We start from the raw sequence: 16621 nt of genomic DNA, 5'->3' as shown, positions 1-16621 counted from the left end.
ACCATGTATTAGATCGTAGGTAGGTAGTTAGCTGTAGTTAGGTATTGTATTTACTGTAGGTTAGTATTGTTGTTATTGTAGGTTTCCGTGGGTAATTGTGGGTTGGTATCGAGGCACGAGGCTAGCTAGCTAGCGGGTAGCTACAGGTAACGATTAGCAACGCTGGAGAGCTGGTTCCAATGGTAATGTAGTCCTAGCCAACGTTTAACTTTTGCTTAACCATGTATTAGATCGTAGGTAGGTAGTTAGCTGTAGTTAGGTATTGTATTTATTGTAGGTTGGTGTTGTTGTTATTGTAGGTTTCCGTGGGTAGTTGTAGGTTAGTATCGAGGCACGAGGCTAGCTAGCTAGCGGGTAGCTACTGGTAACGATTAGCAACGCTGGAGAGCTGGTTCCAACGTTTAATTTTTTATTTTATTTTTTGCTGCGTTGTGAAGGGAACTCGACACGGACTTGAATTGTCTGTTTGGTGTGCTGACACACTCTTGGCAGTTTGTTGTGGCCAGGTGTTGATGCTAAGTTGTGTGTTAATGGATGCTAGCTTGCAGGTTGGCTACGGCGTCATAGCTAGGCTTCGTGGGTTGTTGTGGGTAGTTACTGTGTCTTGGCAGTGTCCTCGGCCGTGCCGGCTGTAGCACGAAGCTAGCTAGCTAGCCGTTCTTCAAACAGAGTCAACACAGTGGCCATTGCTAGCTACCCAACATGACCAGCTGGCTGTACTGTAGTAGCTAACCACAATATACTTGTCCTAGCTAGCCAACGTCTAATCATTGCTGCGTCATGAAAGGAACTTGACACAGACACGAATGATCTGTTTAGTGTGTTATCACATTATTGGTGGTTTGTTGTGACCAAGTGTTGGTGCTAAACGGTGTGTTATTGTTATTGGATGCTAGTCTGCTAGTTGGCTATGGTGTCATAGTTGGCTAGCTGAACAAAGTGGGTTGAGTCTATTCCTTTAAACATTGAACCGCTGTGGTTCACAACAATTCTGATTTCCAAAGGCGGAAGTTGGGAGAGTTTTTTGTTCGGGTGGTTCAGTGAAACAATTTTAGTTTCTGAGGTAGAAGTTTTTGGTGAGGGAGGCCCTGCTCTCTCCGCTCCCAGATGCTTAGTCCATTTCATTCCGATCTCCTCTGCATTTTTGTAGCCATTTGCTACAGCCTGTCAACTATGCCTCTGCCTATCCCTGTTCTCTCCTCTCTGCACAGGCTACACAAACGCACCACACCGCGTGGCTGCTGCCTCTCCAACCTGGTGGTCCCTGCACGCACCACCCACGTGGAGTTCCAGGTCGCAGGCAGCCTCTGGAACTGCCGTTCTGCTGCCAACAAAGCTGACTTCATCCCAGCCTATGCCAACCTCCAGTCCCTCGACTTCCTGGCGCTGACGGAAACATGGATCACCACTGAAAACACCGCTACTCCTACTGCTCTCTCCTCGTCTGACCATGTGTTCTCGCATACCCCGAGAGCATCTGGTCAGAGGGGTGGTGGTACAGGAATCCTCATCTCTCCCAAGTGGACATTCTCAATTTTTCCCCTAACCCATCTGTCTATTTCCTCATTTGAATTCCATGCTGTCACAGTCACTAGCCCATTTAAGCTTAATATCCTTGTCATCTATCGCCCTCCAGGTTCCCTTGGAGAGTTCATCAATGAGCTTGACGCCTTGATAAGTTCCTTCCCTGAGGATGGCTCACCCCTCACAGTTTTGGGGGATTTCAACCTCCCTATGTCCACATTTGACTCATTTCTCTCTGCCTCCTTCTTTCCACTCCTCTCCTCTTTTGACCTCACCCTCTCACCGTCCCCCCCTACTCACAAGGCAGGCAATACGCTTGACCTCATCTTCACTAGATGCTGCTCCTCTACTAATCTCACTGCAACTCCCCTCCATGTCTCCGACCACTACTTTGTTTCCTTTTCTCTCTCACTCTCCTCCCACACTACTCACTCTGCCCCTACACAGATGGTAATGCGCCGCCGCAACCTTCGCTCTCTCTCTCCCACTACTCTCTCCTCTTCCATCCTATCATCTCTTCCCTCTGCTCAATCCTTCTCCCTCCAATCTCCTGATTCTGCCTCCTCAACCCTCCTCTCCTCCCTTTCTGCATCCTTTGACTCTCTGTGTCCCCTATCCTCCCGGCCGGCTCGGTCCTCCCCTCCAGCTCCGTGGCTTGATGACTCATTGCGAGCTCACAGAACAGAGCTCCGGGCAGCGGAGCGGAAATGGAAGAAAACTAAACTCCCTGCCGACCTGGCATCTTTTCACTCCCTCCTCTCTACATTTTCTTCATCTGTTTCTGCTGCTAAGGCCACCTTCTACCACTCTAAATTCCAAGCATCTGCCTCTAACCCTAGGAAGCTCTTTGCCACATTTTCCTCCCTCCTGAATCCTCCCCCCCCCCCCCCCCCCCCTCCTCTCTCTCTGTGGATGACTTCGTCAACCACTTTGAAAAGAAGGTTGACGACATCCGATCCTCGTTTGTTAAGTCTAATGACACTGCTGGTCCTGCTCACACTGCCCTACCCTATGCTTTGACTTCTTTCTCCCCTCTCTCTCCAGATAAAATCCTGCGACTTGTGACTGCAGGCCGCCCAACAACCTGCCCGCTTGACCCCATCCCCTCCTCCCTTCTCCAGACCATCTCCGGTGACCTTCTCCCCTACCTCACCTCGCTGATCAACTCATCCTTGACCGCTGGCCATGTCCCTTCCGTCTTCAAGAGAGCGAGAGTTACTCCCCTTCTCAAAAAACCAACACTCGACCCCACTGATGTCAACAACTACAGACCAGTATCCCTTCTTTCTTTTCTTTCCAAAACTATTGAGCGTGCCGTCTTTAGCCAACTCTCTTGCTATCTCTCTCAGAATGACCTTCTTGATCCAAACCAATCAGGTTTCAGGACTGGTCATTCAACTGAGACTGCTCTTCTCTGTGTCACGGAGACTCTCCGCACTGCTAAAGCTAACTCTCTCTCCTCTGCTCTTGTCCTTCTAGACCTGTCTGCTGCCTTTGATACTGTGAACCATCAGATCCTCCTCTCCACCCTCTCCGAGATGGGCATCTCCGGCGCGGCTCACTCCTGGATTGCGTCCTACCTGACCGGTCGCTCCTACCAAGTGGCGTGGCGGGAAGCTGTCTCCGCACCACGTGCTCTCACCACTGGTGTCCCCCAGGGATCGGTTCTGGGCCCTCTCCTTTTCTCCCTATACACCAAGTCACTTGGCTCTGTCATATCCTCACATGGCCTTTCCTATCATTGCTACGCTGACGATACACAACTAATCTTCTCCTTTCCCCCTTCTGATAACCAGGTGGCGAATCGCATCTCTGCATGTCTGGCAGACATATCAGTATGGATGACGGATCACCACCTCAAGCTGAACCCTGGCAAGACGGAGCTGCTCTTCCTCCCGGGGAAGGACTGCCCGTTCCATGATCTCGCCATCACGGTTGACAATTCCGCTGTGTCCTCCTCCCAGAGTGCGAAGAGCCTAGGCGTGACCCTGGACAACACCCTGTCGTTCTCCGCCAACATCAAGGCGGTGACCCGCTCCTGCAGGTTCATGCTCTACAACATTCGGAGAGTGCGACCCTGCCTTACACAGGAAGCGGCGCAGGTCCTGGTCCAGGCACTTGTCATCTCCCGTCTGGACTACTGCAACTCGCTGTTGGCTGGGCTCCCTGCCTGTGCCATTAAACCCCTACAACTCATCCAGAATGCCGCAGCCCGTCTGGTGTTCAACCTTCCCAAGTTCTCTCACGTCACCCCCCTCCTCCGCACACTCCACTGGCTTCCAGTTGAAGCTCGCATCCGCTACAAGACCATGGTGCTTGCCTATGGAGCAGTGAGGGGAACGGCACCTCTGTACCTTCAGGCTCTGATCAGTCCCTACACCCAAACGAGGACATTGCGTTCATCCACCTCTGGCCTGCTGGCTCCCCTTCCTCTGCGGAAGCATAGCTCCCGCTCAGCCCAGTCAAAACTGTTCGCTGCTCTGGCACCCCAATGGTGGAACAAGCTCCCTCACGACGCCAGGACAGCGGAGTCACTCACCACCTTCCGGAGACATTTGAAACCCCACCTCTTTAAGGAATACCTGGGATAGGATAAAGTATTCCTTCTAACCCCCCCCCCCCCCCCCCAAATTGTAAAGTGGTTATCCCACTGGCTATAGGGTGAACGCACCAATTTGTGAGTCGCTCTGGCTAAGAGCGTCTGCTAAATGACGTTAATGTGCCCTTGAGCAAGGCACTTAACCCTAATTGCTCCTGTAAGTCGCTCTGGTTAAGAGCGTCTGCTAAATGACTAAAATGTAAATGTAAATGTTGTCTGGTCTAACTCTTACTCACATTGCTAAATAGTAGCTCAATGGTAGCTTACTGGTCCTACACTCACACATTTCTAACACATTATACACAGTTTCAGGGTGTAATAATTAGTCATTAATAATTAATCTATCAATCCACCCTTTGACTAAATATTACGCACATACAAAATATATGTTGTTATAGAAATAAATCACACTCATTGAAGTATATAAGTTGGTTTGCATATAAAAACATTAAAAAGTGTCTCATTCAATACAGGTTCATCAGGGTTACCCCATGATTAAAAGCGTAATGTTACTATTTAGCAATGGTACCTAACCTGTTTACCCACTATCTGGAAACAACAGTCTAAGCCTATAGTGAAGAACATTTGCTTCATCACATCCTGCAATATTGATTAATTAGTACATCATACTTAAAACGAGACTTTAATTCACAAAAGTCATTACAATAACTTTTAAACTAGAGATTTGTAGTTCTAGGTTAACATCCAATCACAGCTCTTCGTTAGATTTTCACTGCAACCTTCACACATTAGAACTAAGAAAAGTTTCATCCAGTCTCAAACTATCTGAATCGTCGTCATCCTCCACCAAGCCTGGTAGGTCATATCCTTCATTCCTTAGGTCGGAGTCCGGGATTGGGCCGTATCTCACCATCTGTTGGGAAACTGCCTTCTCCATCGCCTTGCTCACCAACCCTCGGACACAGGGAATAAGACAACATCCACAAAGAACAAGCATACCCATAGAAGCTATAGCTGCACCCAGAATAGTTACAACAATAGTTTTCCATTTACCAAATATGTTATCAAACCAACCGTTTAGGGAGCTATCAATACCAGAGTTCTCAGCCAGTTCGTTCGCCAGCGTGGTGAGTCCCTGAAGCGCTTTGGTCACGGACCCGTCCGGTGCTGTATTGTTGGGGATGAAAGTACAGCACATAGATCCAAACAGAACACAAACTCCGCCCCGCTCAGCCAAAAGCATATCTAAAGCTATTCTATTCTGCCATGCCATTAAGCTAGTTGCCGCTGTCTGCTCAGCCAATCCCTTTATTGCATCACAAGTGTGGTTTATAAATCTTTGCTGGTTATAGTAAATATAATTTATCCAATCTACGTTTTTATTAATTGTTGACCACCAGAAAATACTTGATTCAAACCCAGCTGCGATCTGATTCCTAGCTTTGAATTCTTCTGGAACCCCTCGAGGTACTCCTATCCCATCAATATATATCCTTTCATCAAAGGATCGCGGGAGGAGGTCCCGCTTTCTACGTGACAACTCACCAGTCTCTGACACGTTTGATTGTTTGATGAGAGTGAAGGGCATTACCAGCTGAGCTAGCGCACAGGTTCCTGTCCAATTAGTATGTAGGTGAGGCCACAGTCTGTCATCACCACACAACCACCAGATGTCAGCACGGGCCTGGTTTTGGTTCCTAAAATCCTCTGGCTGCAACAAAGAGGAGAGATTAGTCATGGTCTCTTTAGTTGTGACATTCTCTGTGTGGGAGCAGGAGCTAAGATGCCCTACCCTGTATCCTATTTTATCAGTCCTAGAGAAACAATAGTAAGACTCCCTTAAGACTTCAAACGGAGGTAACCTAGGTCGGGGTGACTTTGTTATCGGGGGATACAGATAGTGCAAGTTACTACAAGACTCCTTCACCACATTCCCAGGTGGCTTGAACAATTTAATCATGCAAGATAAACCTGACGGAGAGTTAAAGCCCGTCAAGGGGAACGGAGTAGTTGTTAACCTTGGTTTGGCTGTCCCACAGGCATAACAGTCCTCTTTAGACATAGTTCTTGCCGTATACTGAATCCATTCCAACCACAGGTTAGGATCCCTGTACCCCGTCTCCACCTGTACTACTTCCTTCAGGTCTATAGTTTGCACTATCTTCACCACGGCCCCGGTCTCACTACCTCCCTCAGAGAGGTTTACTCTATAGGGTGCCCCAGTTGAAGAGGATATCTCACTTGTCAGGTCTGTAACATCTGCTGGGTTGATTACTACCCAGAAAGCCACTAATGGGTCTCCACAACATTTGCGGTCAAATCCTATGTACCACATTCCCTCATCCGTAGCCTTTACCTGTTTTAGCGTAATTCGGACTTTCAGACAGTACCTACCCTTATATGGGTCGCACTGCCATTTCTGGTAATTCCCTACTTTCACAATACTCCACCTGTCCTTAAACTGCGTATGGAGATTGACATATCCCCCTCGCTCGGTATGAGCAACTACATGGTCCCAGGATGTACATGGTGACATACATATATATCTCCCATCCTTTATGATACTACCAGCCAGTAGTCCCCAACTTCCCAACTGGTCCGCAAAGACCTCAAAGGTGATGTCCTTCCCTACAGTCCCTAGTACTTCCCCTTTCCCTACGTCTAGCTGTCTCCTATGCCTTCGTAGACTGTGCTCAGGTATTATTTTATCAACTTGTGTTAGGTTAACTACTACTTCTGGCGGATCAGGAGGGTTTGAGTGTGTTAGGAATATGGCCCCCACAATCAGACAGCTACCTACCGTCAGGAGACCTGTGAATCCCCACCCTCGCCCTGAGAACATGTCAGATGCCAGAGGCCAACCCATTGCTTTACCTTCTATCGAACTCACACAGGGATGATCAGACAGGGTAAGGGAATCTTCGTTAAGGAGCCAACCCCCGAGCCCTAGTGGTGATCGGTTCTTTCTCCTAACTCTGTGTTTGTTCGTCAGGTGTAGCTGGGTTTACCTTTTTACAGTGTGTGACATGCACCCAGGTGGATCTTTCCGCAATTCTTACAGCGAAGGCCGTCACCAACAGGACCTGATATGGACCTTCCCAACGGGGCTGCTTCCAGTCTTTCTTCTTCAAGGATTGGATCCACACCCAGTCACCTGGTTGGATGGAGTGGGTTACCTTCTCCTTTAGTTCTCCTGTGGGGCACAAAATCTTTGACATACGTGTTTGGTTAATGAACAGTCTTCTCATGTGTTGTGCCAACGTGTCTTCTACTTCTATGTCTGCCTGTTCTGGCCCTGCCAACTGTGGCATCCTGTAAGGTCTTCCAAACACTTTCTCAAAGGGGGACAATCCATTCTTATCTGGCGTTATTCTGATAGTCATTAGTACGATTGGCAGACATTGTACCCAATTCCTCCCTGTGCTCATGTGAGTTTTTCGTAATCTAGCCTTAATTGTCTGATTCATGCGTTCGATAAGTCCAGCCGATTTCGGGGTATACGAACAATGCTTCTTCATGTTTATTTGCAACTTCTGTCCAATATTATATATTACTTGATTAGAAAAATGGGATCCATTATCAGAAAAAATAGTTTCTGGAAGGCCGAACCTTGGTATTATATCCTGGCATATTGCTTTTGCTACTGTTATAGCATCTGCCGAGGAGGTAGGGAAAGCTTCTACCCATTTAGTGTATTTGTCTATTATAGTCAAACACCACTTCTTTCCCTCACTCCTGGTCAGCTCTATAAAGTCCATTTCTAATTGTTGAAAGGGGTACTTAGCCGGAGGGTACTCACCCAGAGGTGCCCTTTGTCTACCCTGGTGATTACTTTGAGCACAGATAACACATCTTGAACAAAAGTTTTTTAAATAATTTGTAATCCCATATGCAACAAAGTGTTGTCTAATCTGCTCTACCATCCCTCCGGTTGACACATGGCTCTGCCCGTGTGTCAATATTGCAGCATATCTAAACAGTGATTTCGGGAGAAATGGTAAGCTGTCTTTGACCCATATTCCTTCCTTATTTACTGCGCCTTGCTTTACCCATCTGTGAACTTCCTTAATTGGGGCCCTACTGTAGCTCTCTATAAGTAGATCTCTGTCTATCGAAACTTCCTCTTTTGACAGCTGACTGGAACCAGAGAAGTGTTTTGACCCAGCCTTCTTAGCTTCCTCATCTGCCTTTGCATTCCCCAAAGTAATGCTATCCTTCCCTGTAGTATGCGCCTCACACTTACATATTGCGAGCTTTTTTGGTAATAGTACTGCATCTAGGAGGTCAAGAATCAACTCTGCATGTGTTATTGGTTTACCCGAAGTCGTAACCATTCCTCTATTCTTCCACTGGGCAGCAAAGACGTGTACGGTATTAAAGGCATATGCACTGTCGGTATAGATAGTTATAACCTTTTCCCTTTACCCAGTTGGCATGCTTTTGTTAATGCCACTATCTCTGCCTGTTGGGCAGAGTAGTTTCTTGGTAAGGGTTCAGCAGCTAGAACCTTGTTCTCTGTCACTACAGCATAACCAGTTGCATTCGTGCCATCAGGATTCTTCCTAGAAGATCCATCAACAAACATTGTTACTTCACAACATGGTATAGCTAAGTCTGTTAAGTCAGGCCTGGGTAGTACAATTTTTTCAGTTTCTTCAATACAGTTATGGAGACTACCATCATTCACAACTGGAACCAATGTTGCAGGATTCAGCGTTGTACATCGTTCAATAGTTAGATTTGGAATGTTCAGCAATCTTATCATACAAGATAGGTGTCGTGCTGGTGACATGTACGCCATCTTGTGTTCCAATAGCAGAATTGACACTGCATGTGGAACTTTTAAGGTTAGATCATGGTATAGTACTATTGAAGCTGAGTCCTGCACTGCATTAGCAGCTGCCACAACTGATTGCAAACAGACAGGCATTGCCTGAGCCACCTCATCAAGTCTTGAAGAAAAATATGCTACCGGTTTATTTTTGTCCCCATGTTTTTGTGTCAGTACTGATGTCATATATCCCTCTCTACAATCCACAGTTTGAGTGAATGGTCTGTCATATCTAGGGAACGCCAGCACCGTTGAAGAGGTCAATAATTGCTTAATTTCCTCAAATTGCAAATCAGCCTCGTTATTCCAGATTATTTTATCATGTGCTGCCATAGCTTTTCCATAGATAAGATCATTCAATTTTCCAGTGTGTAATGCATAATGGGGAATCCATGCTCGACAGTAATTTATCATTCCCAAAAAGCTCATCATTTGTTTCTTATTCAGAGGTTTAGGAGCTTCTAATATTGCTGTTTTTCTTGAGGAGTTTAGGGTTCTCCCATCCTGCGTTATCGTGTGACCTAGATATATTACCTCTTTCTGCCAGAGTTGTAGTTTCTTTTTACTGACCTTGTGCCCTTGTCCTGCCATAAAAGTTAACAACTGGAGAGTATCCTTTTTACACCTCCTTCGAGGGGTTTGCTACCAGTATATCATCGACATATATCAAAATTTGGCTCCCCTCTTGGGGTTCAAACATTCCCAGGTTACGTGTGATAGCCTGGGAAAAAATTGTAGGACTTTCCGAATAACCTTGTGGAAGTCTCGAGTATGTGTATTTCTGACCTTTGAAGGTAAAGCCAAACCATCCTTGACTATCAGGATGTACAGGTATACTAAAGAAAGCATTAGCTATGTCTATCACAGTAAAGTAAGAATGTTCTGGTTTCAATTGGTTCAATAGAGTGTGTGGGTCTGGAACACAGGGTGCTCTTGGAATGATGTTCTTATTTACCCCCTGTAGGTCCATTACCATTCGCCAATCATTGCTTGGAGCTGCCTTCTTTACTGGAAATACAGGTGAATTACACTGTGCCTCATCCCCCGGGATTATCACTCCACCTTTGAGTAAGTGGTCAAATGTGGGAGTAATCCCTATAATGGCTTCTGGTTTCATTGGATATTGTTTTTGGTATGGCCTATGGTTTGACCGCGGAACCACCTGGACTGGAGTTACTCCCTTAATTAACCCCACATCGGCTGGTCCCTTAGACCACAACTCTAGAGGTACAATCTCAAGGTCTCTTTCTTGTTCCTCTGTGAGGAAAATATCTGGTCATCAATTATCACATCCTATGTCTAGGTGCACAGTGGGTGTGCAACCTGCTCTCCAATTCAACTTCCTACGATATCGGCCGGTTGATTGGCTATGTTGGTCCCCGTTAGGAGCGGTCTGCCAGTCTTTAACATACTTTGCCTGTGTCACCCATTTCCCCAGATCTAACCACTCCTCTTGAGCTTCCTTTGCCAAGGAGACATGTGGGCTCCATCTCTCTCTATAGAATTGCTGACTCTGTGGCCCCAATTCGACTTCTGCTGCTGCATGGGTGTCATCATAATGAAACCATTTCAAGCCTATTGTCCTTTCTGTGGTTTTAAACAGAGCTTCCTCATATTCTTTACTAGGGACAGAGTGTGTATTATACCACAGAGTACAATGTAAGTCATCCTCAGTCATTTTAGGTGAGTCAGGTACTAGGGTTTTAGTCAAGTCTACTAAGGTATTTGGTATGTCTGAGTTACCTCCCCTCAACAGGTCCTGGCTATACCAATAACATGGTTCCCCTTCACCACTTACAACCATATTATCCTTTATCACATGAGCCTGCATTCCCCTCACTGTCGGTCTTACTTCTATGTTTAACTGCGTCATCGCATCTCTTCCCAATAGATTAACAGGACACTGTACTGAAATCAGTACAGGCAGAGTAGCTTCACTCCCTGTCTTTACATGTTTCAGTGTTACTGGTGCAGACAGCTGTTCAATACCTTTATGACCAGAGGCTGATCGCACTATAATTTTTTCTCCATTAATGTCAATTCCCTCTGGTGCATTATCTTTACAAATACAGGTTCGGTCTGCCCCAGTATCACAGAGAAATGTTATCTTTTTACCCATTACTGTCAATGTTAGGTATGGTTTCTGTTCCTGTTGTAATGCCAAATCTACAAGAGACAGATCAAACACCTCCAGTTCTCTCTCCTGCTTCTCCTGATTTCTCTCTTCCTCCCACTCTAGTCATGCCTCCTCTTCTTCCTCTGATTCTGGCTTTCTCCCCCTGTCTCTTCCTCCTCTGCCTGGATTATACTTTCCTCCTTTTCCTCTCTTCCCCTTCTTCTTAGTCTCTTGACTGGTGCCCTTTCCTTCCACAGTGATAACACGGTTCCTCACATTCTCTAGCAAAATGTCCCGTTTTGTCACAATTGAAACACTTCCATTCACTCCTGTCTCCACTATTACCGTTGCCTCTCTTCTCTCCTAGGTTCTTCCAGTCTCTCCTACCTCCCATCTCCCCTAGGACTGCCACTAGGTACTCAGCTCCCTTCGCTTCCTTTCTCTTGTTTCGTTCCTTTACATTCTGTTCATGATGGATTGCATAACGTTTAACCTCAGCTAAGGTAGCCGTCCCCCAGCCAATTAGGGTATTTTTTATTGTTTGAGAGATTTCTGGCCTCATTCCACTTAGGAAGGCAATCTTTAACTGTTGGTGATACGGACCCTCTGGTGCCCCTGGTCCTGGATCTATTAGCCCACTGTTTGCATTGAACACATCTCTCAGTCTCTCTAGGTATTGACTAATAGTCTCACTGTCTCCCTGTTTACACTCATGGACCTTGGAGAAGTCGGCATGTCTGTGATAATATTCTCTCAGATTATCACAGAGTTGTGCCAATTTATCTCCATAAACCCCTCCTTCTGCCCACTCTAGGACCTGCGCATTCCCGTCTCCGGGAACCCAGTTCCCTCTCACTGCCGCCCAGTCTTTTAACACTATCTGTCTGACTGCCCTCTCTAGTTCCCCTGTATTCAGCTTAAAGCTGGCGGTCAGCCCTTCCATATCTCTTCTGAACTGGTGTACCCCCGTCTTGGGGTGGGGTATCCCTTCCACTGCTCTCACTACATCTCTCTGGGTCCATGCTCTGTATACTTGTAATGTATCAGGCTGGTTGTCTTCTCCTGCTCTGGGGTTTGGCAGGGCTATTAAGGGATAGGATTGCTCCATTTTACCCTTACCACTGCCAGCCCCATCTGATTCTTCCCCTTCTGACTCATCATTCCCCTTTCTCTTGGCCTCAGCCCTGTGCCTCTCTAGCTTTTTCCTTTTCTCTTTCTCCCTTTTAGCCTCCTGTCTGACTTTCTCTGCCCTTGTCCTGTACTCCTCTACCTCTGGCTCTTCCTCACCTTCATCTTCCCTTCCTCCTCCAGCCCCTTCTTCCTCATAGGGAGGTGGGGCCGGTGGGGGGGCGACATTATTCCCCTCCACTCTCCTTCTCCTCCCTACGTATTCATCATCTGGATTTTCTCTCCATGCCTGGTCTGCCAAGTTTGGATATAACCTTTCTGCCCTCTGCTCTGGGGGAGGCACGGAGACCTCAACCTTCACTTCTCTTTCCCTCTCACTCACTTCTCTTTTCTTGCTGCCTTCTTCCCGCTTTCTAGCTTCTACTAGCCACACCCTGGCTGTTTCTAAGCCCTCTCTTTTCTGTTTCTTTAGATCAGTACCACAATTTACATGCATTTGTTTAATCATGGATTCCAGTTTAATTACATCAAGTCGCCCATTAAAGCCATATTTCTTTCTCCAAATATGCCCATAATACACATTTCGTTTGTCTCGCATTTCCATGAATTTCTCGTCCCCAGTAAATTCTGGGACCTCTTGTGAGGATTTGCCCCCCATGGTTGGTACTGTTAAAAATCCCTTAGCCACCTCTTCTATATAACAAGTCAATTTAACAAGTAATACAAAACAGCTTCACACAACAACACCTTGAATCACCCCTTCCTGTATATGTAATCTTGACTAGTCCCCCAGAATTATCTCATACTTTACGGAGGATTTTATCCCCACAATGTAATCTTGATAATTCCTGACAGTCTCATACAACAGGAATGGGTTCTCCCTCCTCTATACAACCACCTGGAATTATTCATAGATGTGACTTCTGAGTAAACATTAGGTCTCACACGTATACAACCTTACATGATTATTGGTGTTATATCGGTAACATGGAGTTTATAAGGCTCCAGAACGGATAGAGTTTACAGCAAAATCTACAGTTGTTTGTGACTTTTGACTTTACTAATATTCTATTTCTCACACATGCTATTTTAATTCCTTCTGGTGTACTTTTTGTATTTGTTTAACCCGGATTATTTGTTGACTGTTCAATAATCTCTTACAGGTTCCATCCCATAGGTGTACTTTTAATAGTTCCTTCTATTTCAACACCGGGTAGTTTCTTTTGGTAATGGCCTATTACCGTGAATCGTTACGGACCCACCAACAGGTTGACTAGTCCCCCAGAATTATCTCCTACTCTACGGAGGAGTCTATCCTCACAATGTAATCTTGATAATTCCTGACAGTCCCCTACATTTCACTTAAAATGGCTACGCATTGATCAATTTGCTACTTTTCAATATTTTAGCAAGTTCTCAAATCAATTTCACCAAGTAATGAATAAAGACTACTGACCTTATCCTTGCAGCCGAGATTCAATGTAGGTTTGGATTCCGTCACCGTCTCTGTCATTAATCAGGTGTCCTCTGGCCTGTTTTAACCCTTAATGTCAAAGGGCAGGACTTTCTATTTACGAATGTATCATTCGCCCGTCGACGGTTTTCAGAGTTACCTGGAATGACAGAAACAGGGTATTGGAGTCCGGCTCAGAAGGACCAAGCTGTTAAGTGAATTATTTAACAAACTATTTTAGTGTCTCTGTGCGTCTCCCAAAAGGTTGTAAGTCTTTTGCGATTTAAGTAACGGCCAGAGTCCCGGTCTGCATAGTCAGAGATATTTATTCATTGAGAATTCTGAAACAAAATGGTGGTACAATCCTTTTATACACATAAGTCATACTAAAAATCCTGCCATAATAAGTTGGGTGAATTTTGGCCCATTCCTCCTGACAGAGCAGGTGTAAAAGTCAGGTTTGTAGGCCTCCTTGCTCGCATACGTTTTTTCAGTTCTGCCCTCAAATATTCCATAGGATTGAGGTCAGGGCTTTGTGATGGCCACTCCAATACCTTGACTTTGTTGTCCTTAAGCCATTTTGCCACAACTTTGGAAGTATGCTTGGGGTCATTGTCCATTTGGAAGACCCATTTGTGACCAAGCTTTAACTTCCTGACTGATTGAAGGTAGGCCTTGAAATACATCCACAGGTACACCTCCAATTGACTCAAATGATGTAAATTAGCCTATCAGAAGCTTCTAAAGCCATGACATCATTTTCTGGAATTTTCCAAGCTGTTTAAAGGCACAGTAAACTTCTGATCCACTGGAATTGTGATACAGTGAATTATAAATGAAATAATCTGTCTGTAAACAATTGTTGGAAAAATTACTTGTGTCATGCACAAAGTAGATGTCCTAACCGACTTGCCAAAACTATAGTTTGTTAACAAGAAATTTGTGGAGTGGTTGAAAAACGAGTTTTAATGACTCCAACCTAAGTGTATGTAAACTTCCGACTTCAACTGTACACACCACACAGACACATGCGCGCGCACATACACACACACACCAATAAACCTCATAAGATTCTCAGTACAGACTTTAAGCCTTTCTATGTGGAAATGATGACAATGTGTGCTCATCCATTCCTGTGTGTGCGTGTTACCTGTAGGAAGTGATCTAGTTGCTGCAGCAGCTCCATGTCTATGGATGTTCTTCTCTACTGAATGTGTAGTATGTGAGGGATTGTAAGGGACTGTAATTCTGCATCCAGTGTCTCTATGGAGAATTAAGATTCTACACACAGCGAGTCAAATACAAAAAGTCAATTTAGTTAATCGCATATTACACAGTGTCCCAGGTCTAAATCAGTCCGATTAGAAGGGGAACAATGAAAAAACACAATGGAACTGGTTTCGAGGTCCCGAGTGTAGTTTGAGGGCAATAGTATATACAAAGCCATACCATGCAAGGCAGGGAATGGCAGAAGTGTTTTGCCTGCCTATATGTGTAGTGTCACTGTCAACACTGCCAGCTTCAATCTAACCCAGTGGTGCAGATGTAGTACAGATATACTCACTAATTACCATTGAGAATAACTGAATGATTGAACAATTGAACGATCCATCTTAATTCCTTTCATGACCAACTATAGTTAGCTACCTACCAGTGGACATAGCCGCAGGAAGTAGGGGTGCTGACCCCCTTAAATTAGTTTATATATATATATATATTTTATAATAATAATAATAATAATAGTTAAATAAATATTTTTTCACAAAAGTAGTGCACTGGGCCTTTACTAGTCCTGTATTAGTGGACTGATATAGCCATCTGTATCTTGACAAAAAAAATTATTCAGCACCCCTTTGAAAACTACGTCGGAGCGCCGGTATCAATCGTCCCATCACTAGACCTATCCATAGGGGTGTATCATGACTGTGGGAAATGTTCCAAAAAATATTGCCTGCAATATTCAACAACAGACGCATTTGTGTTACTCAAATCTTGCAGATGTTTTATTACTGTAAGTGAGGACTCCGTGGACTGTACATTCTTCAGGTTAGGTTTTACTTTATGTGTTCGCTCCTGTGTACTGGTAAGGGCACAGATGACAGACAGGTAGGATTCCAGTTGAGGTGGTTTAATAACGCTGTAGATGCACAGGCACGGAACAGCACTGCACAGTGTATGTAGTATGGATTGGCTATGGTACTTAGTGGTCTGGCAACTTGCTTCAACCAAAGTGTGTGTGTGGTCTGCAAACAAAGAGAGAAATAAAGATACAATAGTGAATGACAGAATACAATACACATCTCTTTTAAACAATATGCATGGCTATAACATGACTATGATGACTTAATGGTATACAGGACCATACAGCGCAATAAAACCTGACTTGACTGCACTAATTTGAGATCAAAGGGGTGCCGCCGCACGTGTACTACAAAGCATAGCACCATTCACTGTAGAACCCCTAGTCCCGCTCAAACTGCCTCATATAGTTCCTTTGTTCCACCCCCCATACACGCCAAGACCGGCTCAATCGATGCCTCCAATGACGCTATCTCTTTCATTGTTACCCAACGCTTAGGGTTACCTGAACTGTACTCATATCCTTCCATATCCTTTTCTGTACATAATGCCCTGAATCTTTTCTACAACGCCCGGAGAACTGCCCCCTTTATTCTATGTACCCAACGCACTAGAAGACCAGTTCTTAAAGCCTTTAGTCGTATCCTTATTCTAGTCCTCCTCTGTTCCTCTGGTGATGTAGAGGCTAACCCAGGCCCTGCAGCCCCCAGTATCACTCCTACTCCCCAGGAGCTATCATTTGTTGACTTCTGTAACCGTAAAAGTCTTGGTTTTCTGCACATAAATATCAGAAGCCTCCTTCCTAAGTTTGAGTTATTCACTGCGTTAGCACACTCCGCCAACCCTGATGTTCTAGCAGTGTCTGAATCCTGGCTTAGGAAGGCCACCAAAAATTCTGAAATTTCCATCCCCAACTATAACATTTTCCGT

The sequence above is a fragment of the Coregonus lavaretus genome, assembly GCF_964263955.1.
Source record: "Coregonus lavaretus genome assembly, chromosome: 13".
NCBI lineage: Eukaryota > Metazoa > Chordata > Actinopteri > Salmoniformes > Salmonidae > Coregonus > Coregonus lavaretus.
This window is presented reverse-complemented; position numbering follows the sequence as displayed.